Below are 14,689 nucleotides of genomic sequence, written 5' to 3'. Positions count from 1 at the left end.
AACATAAGAACCAGGTAACATCATGCTCTGTTATACAAAAGGTAGCCATGAATCAGAGCCAAATTGAAGAAACTAACAACTGTGTGCTCGCTATTGCTACCATCTGTAGATAAGGGTGGTAAGACAATCAGTTAAGTTGCCCTCATGATGCTTGCATTTGATCGAGACTTCAGACAATTAACAAATTAGTAAAATAAAAATATAAATAAACCAGATAGTTACAGAATGCAACAAGTGCAATGTGGGAAATAAACAGTAATTAGATAAAACCCCTAAAAGAAGCCAATTTGGATAAAGTAACCTGGGAAAGCCTCTTTACAAAGGCAATGATTGTGATCTGAAAGAAAGGAAGGGGCGAGCCCAGCAAACCAATGAACCTGATCACATGTCTTGTGTGTGAAAAAGGCAGATTTAAACCAGAAGTATTTTTAAAATAGCAATTTATTAATCTATTCCACCTCTTGGATTAGAGATCAAAGCTTGGTACACAGAAAAAGAAAGTCATCTTCAAACGTTAAATATTAAATTATTTTGAACAATTTCCCTTTCAAGGTTAAATTACGCCAATCTTCATGATTTACCATTTGATTTTGATCAAATATCAACAGATCCAGGTCATCATATTGTTATTTGCAATAATGTATAAAAAGTAAATTTTAACTATCTTCCAAAATTTTCAATGCCCTCAAAAGAAAAGTTCCTTTTGGAATGTTTTTCAAATAGTTTTCACTTCATAGTGGACTATAAAACCAACTCCTAGTATAGTGTTCAGTGAGATGACTCCAGTGGATACGTGGAGTCCTGGGTGGCAAAAACTGTTAACCACTTGGCTACTAGCTGAAAGGTTGGTAGTTTGAATCTACGAAGATTCATCTCAGAATAAAGATCTAGCAATCTACTTCTGAAAGATCACAGCCATTGAAAACCCTATGGATCTCAGTTCTACTCTGAAACACATGGGGTCTGATGAGTCAGAATTAACTCGAAGGCAGCTAGTGGACACTTGCTATCCTCAAGGCAATCCGCTGCATTTTATCAAACATCTACAGGTTTCTAAAGCATGCTCAGACTGCAAAGCCAAGGACTGAAGCTTTTGATAGCTTAATGGGCTGATTTGTGGTTACTAGAATTGAACTTACAGAGGAAAAAATTATTCGTATAAACTACTTTCGAGAAAAGGATTTACTCGTGTGTATTCTTGTTGTCTAGATATGGAAGGTTACCAGCTTAATTTCCACCTTGAAGCAGTTTGAAGAGATGTGAGCTACACTTAACCTTGGGAGTCAGAATTGCTTTACCAAAAGAGAAAATTGTTTTTAGGGAAGTTATACATTATATATAGAGGTTTCTTGGTCATAACCTTATAGGCAATTGGAAAAATTTCAATCTGTTACTTACGGCTAATGGCCAAATTTAAGGAGGAAAACTACTTTCCTCCCTTGAGTACATACTTACACTTTTTTTCTCCCAGTAAAGATGTATAAATTTCTCCTATTGTGGGTCAAGAAAACTACGTGTATTCTTAGAAGTAAGTGTAAAAGAATATACAAGACACAAATTTTTAAAGGGTGAATAATTTATTATTTTGAAAATTGTTTTTCTTTATTTATACAGTATTTATTTCTGATTATTCCATGTGATTTGACCTTTTTGGTACACACTTAAACCAAGTAAGAAACCTTATTCACTTTAATTTTTTTTTTTCTCTAAACAATTTTTATTCAGTATTTCCAGAGTAGAATTAAGGAAAATATTATATAAACTCCAATTGCTAGAGTTAATGGAAAGCAGCAAATTTAATGGGTGAGAAAAAAATAGATGCAATTTTTATTATTGCTCTTGCTTGTTCTACAACACTTTATTTATCCACTGATATATCAGTAATTTTTTTTTTTTTAAGTAGAAACCTAGGATTCATGCATTAGGTAAAGACATTTGTTCAATACGACTAGCTGTTGTTGCTGTTAGGAACCAACCAGTTGGTTCCAACTCATAGTGACACTATGTACCACAGAAGGAAATACTGCCCAGGCCTGTGCCACCGTTACAATCATTGTTATGCTTGACCCCATTGTTGCAGCCACTGCAATCCATCTTATTGAGGGTCGTCTTCTTTTCCACTGACCCTGTACTTTGCTAAGCATGTTGTCCTTCTCCAGGGAGTGATCCTTCCTGACAACATGTCCAAAGTATGTAAGACACAGTCTCGCCATCCTTGCTTCTAAGGAGCATCTGGTTGTACTTCTTCAAAGTCAGATTTGTTCCTTCTTCTGGCAGTCCATGGTATATTGAATATTCTTCACCAACACCACAATTCAAAGGTGTGAATTCTTCCTCGGTCTTCCTTATTCATTGTCCAGCATTCACATGCATATGATGTAATTGAAAATACCATGGCTTGGGTCAGGCGCACCTGTCTTCAAGATGACGTCTTCGCTTTTTAACACATTAAGGAGGTCCTTTGCAGCAGATTTGCCAAATGCAATGCATAATACAACTAGAGTATCTTCAAATGTTTAATAATCTACTTTTGGAACAAAGGTCATATCTTGAACAGACAATATGAATCAATTTTCAAAATTTGCCATCAGACTGAATTTTTTTTTAATTAAAAGCAGAAATTATTAAAAAGTTTGTTCCTGATATTTTCCAAAGTTTCTTATTCATTATACAGCAGCTAGAAAGAGAAAGAGACCAGTGTATACCTTAAGGGACTCCGAAAGATTGGCTAGTATAAATTTGTTACAAGCAAACCCACTAAAGACATAGTCGTCTTCAAATATGACTGCATTCTAAAAACATATACCTTGTTATTTCCACGGTAATTTCACCAAATATGTTTTTATATTTTAAATAGGACATCTGCTTTCCTGCATTAGTGAAAATGGAGGGGTTGGGGAAAGAAGTGGGGAAGAAGGGAGGGAGAAAAAGGGGGGGGAAGGAAGAAAGAAAAGAAGGAGGGAAGGAAGGAATGAAGTAAGAAAAGAAGAAATAGGAATGTATCAAGGAGAGATGAGAGCCTATAGTCAGAGTCCCTTCTCACCTTTTTGGAAAAAAAAATTCTTGTGATTTATACTAGAAATATACTCAAAATAAATTCCCATTAATCGGTTTTTGTAGCCCCATTCTTGATTTTCTAACAATATTTAACTCTGGAACATGGAATTTTCTTTTTTTTTGAAAGCATTATGCTAATTGTTGAGAAAATCATAAACCTGAATTACCTACTACTAATGTTCTCTGATTTATTCTTCAGAGTAAATATCTGGAATAGTGCAACTGGGAAAAAAGACAAAAGACATCTAGACAAGAAAAGATTTAAGAAATGGTCCTAGAAAATATTTGAATTTTCAAAGTCTATTTTTCTCTAGAACTTACCAAAAAAAAAAAAAAAAGAAAGAACTTACCATGCTAGCTAAGTAAAAAAGAGTCTGAACACATGAGCATCTTCTAAAATCCCAAAATTTACTTGTGGTTCTCCAAGAGGCAATATTTGGAGAGAGATGAAATTTGGCTACATAAGTGAAAAGGAATATGAACGTAAATGAAGAAGATCTTGTTTGAATACAATTCTGTACTGAAGTCTGGGGATAAAACATTATCAATCACTCATACTTGTCAGAGTCAGATTAAAGCTGTAAATATATCTTGACATAAAAAAAAAAAAAAAAAGCTTCTTCCAAATATTTTAGTGTGAAATTTTAGCTCTAAACTATGTCTTGAGAAAAAGAAAAAAAAGAGTATACTACTGGCCTGACCTGTTAGGAAAATGGCGTGTCCTTCATGAATTGGCTGTTCTGAACATTTTGTAGCTTTTTTTTTAAATTGTAAAAGATTCATAGAATTTGCACAAGGGTTGTATAAAGCCAGAAAATATTTAGGTTACTTACTCAGTTTGTATTGTACCGTCAGACCTCTTCAGATAATGTAGATAGAACAGTTAGATGCACATCTCAGATTGAAAGAACCAGCTGCTCTCACAACAAAATTAATATAATTATAATAAGTGGTCTATTAGTTGAGTTTATTGACTTAAAACTGAATTTTTAAGGCAAGACTTCAAATAGCTTTAGCGCTCTGAAGTACTGAAATGAAATGGTTTTAAGGATTTCAAATAGTTCATAGGTTTTCAGTAATACTAGTATCCACATAATTTCCAAGTCCTTACCATGGCCTGTGTGAAAGAGAACTGTAAAACTGAAGTACTTGACATAACTAAAATGGCTGACAGGTCTGAATCTGACTCCATTTTGTCCTAGGCCCTTGCTTCTGCTTTTTAGAGCACATGACCTGTGACTACACTCTTGACCGAAATAACTTGTTCTGCAACATTCTGAAGTGGCCCACCCAGGTTGTTGCAGGAACCAACTCTGGAATGCAGAAAACTGTGGCTGAGGTTGAATACCCCAGCCAATAGAAATTCTTCATAATGAGTCTTACAGAGCATGTTAAATGTCAACCAATCAAGTGTACTTCTGTCCTCTTTCCTCACCCTGTACAAAGTTCTGATAAAAGACTTGCACTTATGCTCCCTCTTTGGAGTGCCATTTTGAACTTTCATTTTGGTATTTCCCATTTTACAAATCTTTAAACCTGATTAAAACTCCTATTTTAAAGAAACTATGTTTTGTTTTTAACATCTACATGGTTCTTTATGATCATGGCTTTTACCTCAACCTCTAACCTCATCCACTGTTTCTTTTTTACTCAGTATGCTAAAAGTACTGTTGCCCACTTTAGTTTCTCTTGCATCTTTACCCTGGGATAGTCTTCCCCAATCCTCAGTCTCTCTGTGTCTCTGTTTCTCTGTCTTGCTCTAGCTTTTGCTCTTCCTCTAACTCACTCGCTTTGACACACACACACACACACACACACACACACCCCTACTTCCTCTTTAAAGGACTAGTTCCTCCCTCTTATCTTTTCAGCTTATTATATGCACTCCTGAACCTTCTCACCTCTGTGATTTCAGTATAAGTGGTATGTGTAACCTAGTCTCTACCGTCTGCCATTCTCCACCTACCCATTGGATGTTTCATTTTGTAATTGGAAATAGAAAGTTTTGAGAGAAGTGGTGCCAAAGGAAAAAAGAAAGCCAAGAATCTAACAGTGTCTGTCCCACACTAGGTCCCTTAGGCAACTTTTGAGAATCACAATGAAGGGGTGATTAAGGATATAATAAGTTAGAATCCACTCGATGGCAATGGGTTTTTTGCGGAAGGACATAATTGTGGAGCAACTCCAGACAGACTTTGTGAGACCCTAGGCACAAGTAAGGATCCTTTAGGAAGCTTAGTGACTGGTCGGGGCGCAAATTGGGAGAGTTAGTTACACTCCCTCTCCACACACAGCACGCAACACATACATCTGCACAGAAGTCAACTGTCTTCTAGCAGCCCAAAGATAGAGAACTCTGAACCTCTAGGGACGGCCTTGGACAAGCACTTTGGCAACTGAAGAATGTGAAGCTTCTCCAAATAGCTTTCCAGAAAACAGAGGTAGAAACATGTGAGCTGGAGCAGGGGTAGTTGGTGAGCATTCACCATAGGATAACTGGACCTGACAGAGAGGTATGTGAACACGCTATGGTTCTCATTTTGGAATTTTTGTTTTGAAAAGGAGGGAAAGATAGTAACTACCTTGACATTACCTGGATGGGAATTCATAGCCCAGTAGATGTGTGCACTTCACTACATATTACACGTGGTAATCGGGTATCAGGCTTTTCTTGTTATTTATTAAATTTCAAGCAAATTAATGCTTAATTCTCAGATACATCTGGATAGCATGCTCAAAATGCATGTATTGTTCAAGTTAAAACTGCTCCTAAAGTGTTTGTTGTATATTTCTAAAACAAACAAAAAACAACCAAATGAAAGGACCTAATGTAGCCTCCAAATTTGTGCCCATGAAAGAGAACAGCCTTCATATCTTGTGCTTGTCAGCTGCAGGAATTGGAATCAAGCAAGGGGATCACCCCTCACAGCAGATAATAAGGAAATCAAATTGTTGATCTCATTAGACCATGCAAATGTGATATGTTCCCCTGATTACAATTGTATAATGGCTCATATTTTATCCATAGGGAACCTAAAGGCTGCATTCTTTTGAAAAGACCTGCCTAAGGGTCACACGTACAACCACAAAGCCGCACAATTTCACATGTACTGAGAAACCACAGGCTACTTGAAAACACCTCACTCCAGGGAAGACAGGTTTAACGTTACTTTTGCACACACCAAATCATGACACGCTAAACCAGAGAGTTCATATTTATTGTTTTACAATATATTAATATTTTATAATGCACACTAATACAATTTCTAAATTTTCTTTATATGCCATGGATCACATTTTGTTATTAGAATATAAATGTAATTTTGAAGACAAGCTTTTGGAATGATTTATTTTATCTTCTAAAAGTCACATTACAGATGTATTGTTCATTAATACATTCAACCAAGAATCCTCCTTAATGTGTTCTTATTGACAGATATGGAAGGAAAAAAAAAAAAGATTTTATGGTTAAAAAAAAATGATAAATGCAGTGCTAGATTAAATGAAACTGAAAAAATATCATTGTTATTACAGGCTTTCTTTGATCTTTAATAAAGCAAAAGCCCCCATGAAACCAGAAAAAAAAAAAAATGAATGCAATTTTTAATATTCTTAAACTGTCTAACTGATGAAAAGATGTGTTGAAACTATTATACCATGAAATAGACTTTTGTAAACACTTTTCTAAATCCATTGTGAACTTATCTATATTGTCATTTTGTCCTAACTATTGGAAACCCTGGTGGTGTATTGGTTAAACGTTGGGCTGCTAACTAAAAGACTGGTAGTTCAAATCCGCCAGCCTGTCCTTGGAAACCCCATGGGGCAGTTCTACTCTGTCTTATAGGATTGCTATGAGTCGGAATCAACTGCATGGCAATGGGTTTGGTTTTTGGTATGAGTTGAAATCAACTCAATGGTAATGGGTTTTGGGTATAAAAAAAGTTATTTGAAAAGTATTTCTTGTGTAAAATTATACCCCCCCCCAAAAAAAAAAGTTGCTGTTGAGTCAATTCCGACTCATAGCAACCCTATAGGACAGAGTAGAACTGCCCCGTAGAGTTTCCAAGGAGTGCCTGGTGGATTCAAACTGCCAACCTTTTGGTTAGCAGCTGTAGCACTTAACCACTAAGCCACCAGGGTTTCCAAAGTTATTTATATTTTTTAAATTATAATAAATCATTGTTACAAGTTTCAAGCAATAGAATCTATTCCTAGCATTTAATTACGGAATTTTTGTTCTTCCTTTCTATATTTTCTAGTCATTATTTCTCTATATTGTATATATTTACAAAATATGCATTAGAATAACAAACATAGATTTTTAGTATACTGTGAAAGGACCATTTTAAGACTTTCCCTGGGAATTCTAGGAAGCCTCCTAATAAAGAAAATGAATTGTGAGAATTAATAATCTGGGAGGAGCAGAGTGACCCAAAGATAAAAACTATAGAATATGGGAGAACACAGCATTGCAATAAGCAGCCAGAAGTCCCAGTAGAAAACTAGAGAGGGCTACAGAAATGTGACCTCTAGGGAGGGACACAACACAGGTGAAGGGAGGGTGAAGGTGTCAGGGGAATGGGAAATGTAGAAGCAACAAGGAGTGGAGCTGCTGTCTTTAAAAATCGAAGATTTAGCATTTTTTAGAGTAGATGAAGGAGTAAGTAGCTGCTGAGAGGCTGCTCAAGCAAGAGAGGTATCAAGGTCCCTGGGACACCAGAGTAATTCTCCACTAGGGAATCAAGTTATTATCTGAACTCAGCCATGAAGTATCAGAGTGGCCATGAAAAGATATTTAAAGAAAATGGTTCCCACCCCAGATTCCTCACATATGATATTAGGAGGTTGAATTATATTATGGTAAGAATTCTTTCAGTTCTAAGTTACAGAATCTATCACCTAGGAGCCCCATTTCTCTCTTAATCTTTAGTTAATCTTATCTTTCCTCTATTTTCCTTATGTCTTTTCTCAAATTAAAATACCATACCTGACCTCATAATTGCAAATACAGAAGCATTAGGTTTTAGACAAAGCTGGAATGTTTACCTATCATTTTTCAAGCCTCTCAAGATTTTACTCTGCACCTTACCTGTCTCTTTGGCTATCATGAAAAATTGGGCCAATGACCCCAAGAAAAATTCCATAATGACTCTTAGGTATAATTCCTGAGTTAAAAATGAGACCTCAGAGCTTCTCAATTCAAGAAAGAGAGTTGGAATACAGAAACTTTTGTGGCTCGTGACTATCAGAGCGTGCCCCCAAGACTTCTTGAACCTTTCCAACAACTACCAACAAATTACACATTGTCTATCACTGTCTTCTATGATAAACTTTGGTTCATACATTTGTACTGGTGGGGTGGTGGGGAGCAACAAAGGAACAAATCTACACCTTAGTCTCCACTTTGCTTCTTCCTCTTAATTCTTGCAGCCAGTGGTAGGCAGGGAAGTGGTCCCCAAAGTTGCCACTGTCCTGATCCTCAATTTCTGTGAAGGTATTACCTTACAAGGCAAGCAAGGTAACACATTCTTAGACAAAGACATTAAAATGAGGAGATCATTCTGTATCATTCAGGTGGGCTCAATCTAATTACATGAATCTCAAAAGCAGAGAATCTTTCTTGGTTGCTGACAACCAGAGACGTAGCAGTGTGAGGATGACTCAACCTGCCGTTGCTGCCTTTGGGGGACATAGGCCAAAGAATGCAAGTTATCCCAGAAGTTGGAAAAGGGAAATGATTGAATTCTCCTCTAGCCTCTCCAAAAAGGAACACAGTCCTGTTGACACCTTGATTTTAGCCAAGTGGGACCTGTGTCAGACTTCTGAACCCTTTAAAAGTAAAATAATATATTTGTATTGTTTAAGCCACGAAGTTTGCCCCAATTTGTTAAGGAGCAATAGGAAACTAATATACCCCCAACCCACACAGACACAACACAAACCAATACACAATCACACACACTCCCACTCTCACCTGCTGTAATACAGTCTTACATCTAGAAATAGATGGAACTTAAGTGACTAAGAATAATAATGGAATTATTTGGCTTTAGACAAATAGCCTATTTTTGAACATGAAACAAAAGTGAATTCCTAAAGAAATAGACTTGAATCTGTTTTCATTACTTCTTTTTCTTTGAAAGAACTAATTTCTAAGGAAAAAGATAATAAATTAAAACAAAAAAATTAACACCCTAGCATATGGTTCCAATTATTTCTCTTTGAGCAAATATTGTTAGGTAATAGGTGAATATTTTCCGAAACATTCTAATTGCTTTGGTGGTCCTTTCATTTGGGGAACCACAAAGTGTTAAGAACATGTATGCATTACTAAAATTACCAATTTTTTTTTATTGTGCTTTAAGCAAAAGTTTACAAATCGTCAGTCTCTCATACAAACATTTATATACACTTTTCTATGTACTCCTAGTTGTTCTCCCCCTAATAAGACAGCACACTCCTCCTCTCCACTCTGTATTCCCCGTGTCTATTCAGCCAGCTCCTGTCCCCCTTTACCTTCTCATCTCGCCTCCAGAAAGGAGCTGCCCTCATAGTCTCATGTGTCTACTTGAGCCAAGAAGCTCACTCCTCACCAGTGTCATTTTTTGTCTTGTAGTCCAGTCCAACCCCTCTCTGAAGAGTTGGCTTTGGAAATGGTTCCAGTCTTGGGCTAACAGAATGTCTGGGGACCATGACTTCTGGGGTCCCTCTAGTCTCAGGCAGATCACTAAGTCTGGTCTTTTTACGAGAATTTGAGGTCTGCATCCCACTGCTCTTCTATCGGGGATTCAAATTGTTCTTTTGTGATAGAAATAATGGTCAAGTATTGACAATTTAGCTAGTTTAGTTTTGAATCAAAAACGATTTAGATAAAGATGGTTAAAACTCTTAGCTGAGATTTCTGTAAATAAAGAATATTTCCAGTATTTATAGGCAGTGAAGCCTCAGGAGCAATAGTGTAGATAGTTGTGCTTAGCTTGACACATGCAGGTATTCATACAAACATTTGCACACATCACGCATTTGTCCACCCCACATACAAGTGTATTTGGCTTACCTACTTCTATTATTATGTAATCTAATTTTAAGTCATTTTCTCATTTTTTCTATTCCTTGAACCTTCCATCAGATGGTAAACTAATCCTTAACAGAATGGAGTGTTTTATTTCTGATTTATTCCACACAAGAAACACTTAATATGTTGTTGGCTAACTTCTCAAGGTAAAAAGAACAAACCACCTGTTCAGAAACTAAAATTTTCCTTGAAACATCAAATGCAGTACTAGTGCAGCAACACTGCATTATAAAATACCTTTATCCCCAGGGGATAAAGCCAACCTGCATTGACAAGGAATCATCTTCACACCTGCCTGATATGCAAGCAGAATGTGTGATACAGAGTAACAGCATGCTTGCTTCACTCAACCCAGATAAAACATTCCCATGCAAATATAAAGATTTTTCCAAGCAGAGGTAGGTAGTAACATGCCAAGTTGAATGTATATAATAATCACGTGGAATATTTTCTAAAATGCAAATTCCTGGGTCTCAGTTCAGGCAACCACATCTTGATGCAAAAGAGAGAGAAAAAAAGAAAAACAAGCAAACAAAAAGAAGCATACCACCACCACCACCACCAAAACACTTAGAGAGTGGGCCCCATGAGGAAAAAAACAGTTGACTGAGTTGGAGACAATATATTTCCTAGAATTAAAAGGCAGTATAAAAGAAATCATATTCTGTGTAACAGTTCACTCTCTGAGGTCTATTTTGTTTGCCCATCATGCTTAAAACACCATTTAACACCCTAAGAAGTCTTCAATTTTCCTCAAGAGAAGTGATGTGCCAGTTGGTTTAGCATGATGCCTCTAGATTTAGATTAGATTAAGCTCAGCCATGAAGTTTCAAACCATATGCATGGCTGAAAAAGGAAAAAACTCTAATTAGGCATATATGAGCACACTAGAGCACAGGGCTTTGGGACTAAGAGACTGCAGAAGCAGGCCTAGAAAAGGAGAGACAAGTGCTCCAAAGGCAAGAAGCCCATTTTTCAAGGAATTAAGAAATCAAAAACTTCTTGCCTTCTCATAGCATACCTATAGAACAGAGCAGAACTGCCCCATAGGGTTTCCAAGAAGTGGCTGGTGAATTTGAACTTCCAGTCGTTTTGGTTAGCAGCCGAACTCTTACCCACTGTGCCACAAAGAAAGAAAAAAGGGATTGAAATCCCCAATGTTTTCTCTATGTGGGCACAGACATGTTTATGGATGTCTTAGTTATCCAGTGCTGCTATAACAGAATTACCACAAGTGGATGGCTTGAACAAAGAAAACTTTATTCTCTCACAGTCTAGGAGGCTAGATGTACAAATTTAGGGTGCCAGCTCCAGGGGAAGGCTTTCTCTCTTGGTCAGCTCTGGGCGAAGTTCCTTACCATCAATATTTCCTGGTTGAGCAACTTCTCAGCTCAGGGACCCCAGGTTCAAAGGTTCTTGTTTCTTGGTGGTATGAGGTCCCCAATGTCTCTTTGCTCTCTTCTTTCTTGTAAATTTCAAAAGAGATTGACGTAAGATGTAACCTAATCTTGTAGATTGAATCCTGCCTCATTAACAAAGCTGCCCCTAATCCCATCTTATTGATATCATAGAGATAGGATGTACAACACATAGGAAAATCACATCAGATGACAAAATGTTGAGCAATCACACAATGCTGGGAATCAGGGTCTAACCAAGCTGAAACACATTTTGGGGGGGGGCACAATTCAATCCATAACAGCAAATTTCTTTAAATGTCATGACAGATTCAAGTACCCCAGTTGAATGGACCATGGCACCAAAACCTCTACTACTCTTTCCTGAAGGATATGTGTTTCCTGAGTGAGAATAATTTACAGACATCAGTGATCATCTTATTCTGGTTTCTCTGCTTTCTAGAAGTGAGGTATGTGGTCATTCAAGAATTGTCGGAAGCATAATTTTTCTTATTACAAAAATGAAAATAAAATAATAGACTATTAATCTGGGTTCCTAAACATATGAAGCATTACCAAAATGGAATTGTTCTAAAAAGTTTAATGCAAAAATAAAATTGTACAAAAAAGCTTAAGGGTAGTAGAGAAAGTGAAGCTGTGTTTTTTTCCCTTCAATTTGCTTCCCAAGGTTTATTAATACAAGAATAATTTTAAATACATGGGCATATGTATTATGTATTAAATTAGAGCAAGATTTCTCCTTTAGCGGTGCTGATTTCATTGGAGTTTGTAGTTACTGCTCATTATGTGCAGCATCTGCTTTATTGAATAAATCAATAAATCAATTAGGAGCATAGAGCATGAGCCAGCAAAAGAGCACAAATACCAAAGCTTAGAGACGTGCACATGAATCCTGCTGGTTAATTCTAATGCAGTGTAGTAGAAAGAGTACTAAATTAAAAGTCAAGGGACTTGGTTCTTTAGCCTAACACCTGCCGTGGATTTTATCTTAGTTTGATAGTGCTGTTATAACATACATACCAAAAGTAAGTGGCTTTCAAGAACAGAAATTTGTTTTCTCACAGTTCTGGAAGCTGTAAGTCCAAATCAGAACCTTGGTTGTATCAGTTCTTTCCTTGTCAGCAGTACTAGGTATTCCTTTGTTCCTTACTGTTTCTTGACTTGGGAGGATACTCACATGGCATCTGTCTCCCCCCACTTGTATATCTCTGTGTCTATTCTGGCATTTTCATAACTCTGGAGTGATTAGGTTTAGGAACAATCTTATACTGCTATGGCCTCATTAACATAAAAAAAAGAAAATTCTATTTCTAAACAGAAACATATTCACAGGTACAAGGGTAACGAATTCAACCAATATTTTTAGGAGACATATTAACATTCCATCCTTTGCTCCCTCAAAATTCATGCCCTTCCTACATGCTAAAACATATTCACCCTATCACAGGATTCTTAGGCAAGCCACTTGGCCTAAGATATGAACACAAAAACAAAAACAGTAATATATGGATGGTTTCTATCAGAGGCGTATCTATGGAAAATTGTGCCTACGGCAACTAGTTTTAAATTGCTGAACGATCTCTCACAGGTGGCGGTGGAAACAGCAATGGCTAATAGAAATGGCTCATTGGCTCCTCCCCCGTCCCCAAGTGGTTCCCAGGGCATGCGCCATATCTGCCATACCTTAGATAGGCCTCTGGTTTCCATTTGTTTTTATGCAACAGAATCTCAAACTCAGTTCTGCTATATGAAGCTGAAAATGCAGGCCTACTACTTTATTTGAACTAGAGCCTGGGGAGATGTTGCTTGCCTTTTTCCCTTTTGCCCTATTCCCTAGTCCTCAATCCCCCACCTCCTACCCTCAAGAAATACCTTAGGAAATCCATGGGTTCCTAGATATTCAAAATTGTTTTTGAAAAGACATTGTCAATGTCTAAAATACTTTCCACGTTGAACTTTTAATGATTCTTTGAACATTTAACCTAAAATGCATATCTATTTGATATTCTATCTGGGGTAGTTTATTCATAGATCAACATATTTTGAGTTTATAAATTATTGTAGCTCAGGACAGGTTAGTTTGAAAAGAAAAATCTGTTTATCTGTCTCTCTCTATCTCTCTCTCTAGCTACCTATTTTTCTATCTATCTACCTAAGAAGACAGAAGGACAGAGTCTGTGAATGCTGGAGGAGACAAACCTCATATAAGCCACAGACCACCTACTTCTAGATTTCTTTTATTTGAGAAATAAATAAAATTTTATCTTGGTTAAGCTACTGATATTAAGAGGAAGCTCAATTTAATCAAGATACTAACATTATCTCGCCCAAATACAGAGGAATGTAGAATTGCAAATGACTACTTTTTTTTTTTTTTAATTTTTATTAAGCTTCAAGTGAACATTTACCATTCCAATCAGTCTGTCACATGTAGGTTTACATACATCTTACTCCCTTCTCCCACTTGCTCTCCCCCTATTGAGTCAGCCCTTACAGTCTCTCGTTTCGTGCCAATTTTACCTTCTTCCCTCTCTCTCTATCTTCCCATCCCCCCTCCAGTCAAGAGTTGCCAACACACTCTCCTGTGTCCGCCTGATTTAATTAGCTCACTCTTCATCAGTATCTCTCCCCCCCCCACTGACCAGTCCTTTTCATGCCTGATGATTTGTCTTCGGGGATGGTTCCTGTCCTGTGCCATCAGAAGTTCTGGGGAGCATTGTCTCTGGGATTCCTCTAGTCGCAATCATACCATTAGGTGTGGTCTTTTAATGAGAATTTGGGGTCTGCATCCCATTGGTCTCCTGCTCCCTCAGGAGTTGTCTGTTGTGTTCCCTGACAGGGCAGACATCGATTGTGGCCGGGCACCAACTAGTTCTTCTGGTCTCAGGATATTGTAGGTCTCTGGTTCAAGTGGCCCTTTCTGTCTCTTGGGTTTTTAGTTGTCGTGTGACCTTGGTGTTCTTCCTTTGCCTTTGCTCCCGGTGGGTTGAGACCAATTAACATATTTTAGATGGCTGCTTGTTCGCATTTAGGACCCCAGGTGCCACAATTCAAAGTGGGATGCAGAGTGTTTTCATAATAGAATTGTTTTGCCCATTGATTTAGAAGTCCTCTCAAACCAAGTTCCCCAGACCCC

Source organism: Loxodonta africana, chromosome 7, assembly GCF_030014295.1.
Source record: "Loxodonta africana isolate mLoxAfr1 chromosome 7, mLoxAfr1.hap2, whole genome shotgun sequence".
NCBI lineage: Eukaryota > Metazoa > Chordata > Mammalia > Proboscidea > Elephantidae > Loxodonta > Loxodonta africana.
Note: the sequence above shows the minus strand (reverse complement) of the source record.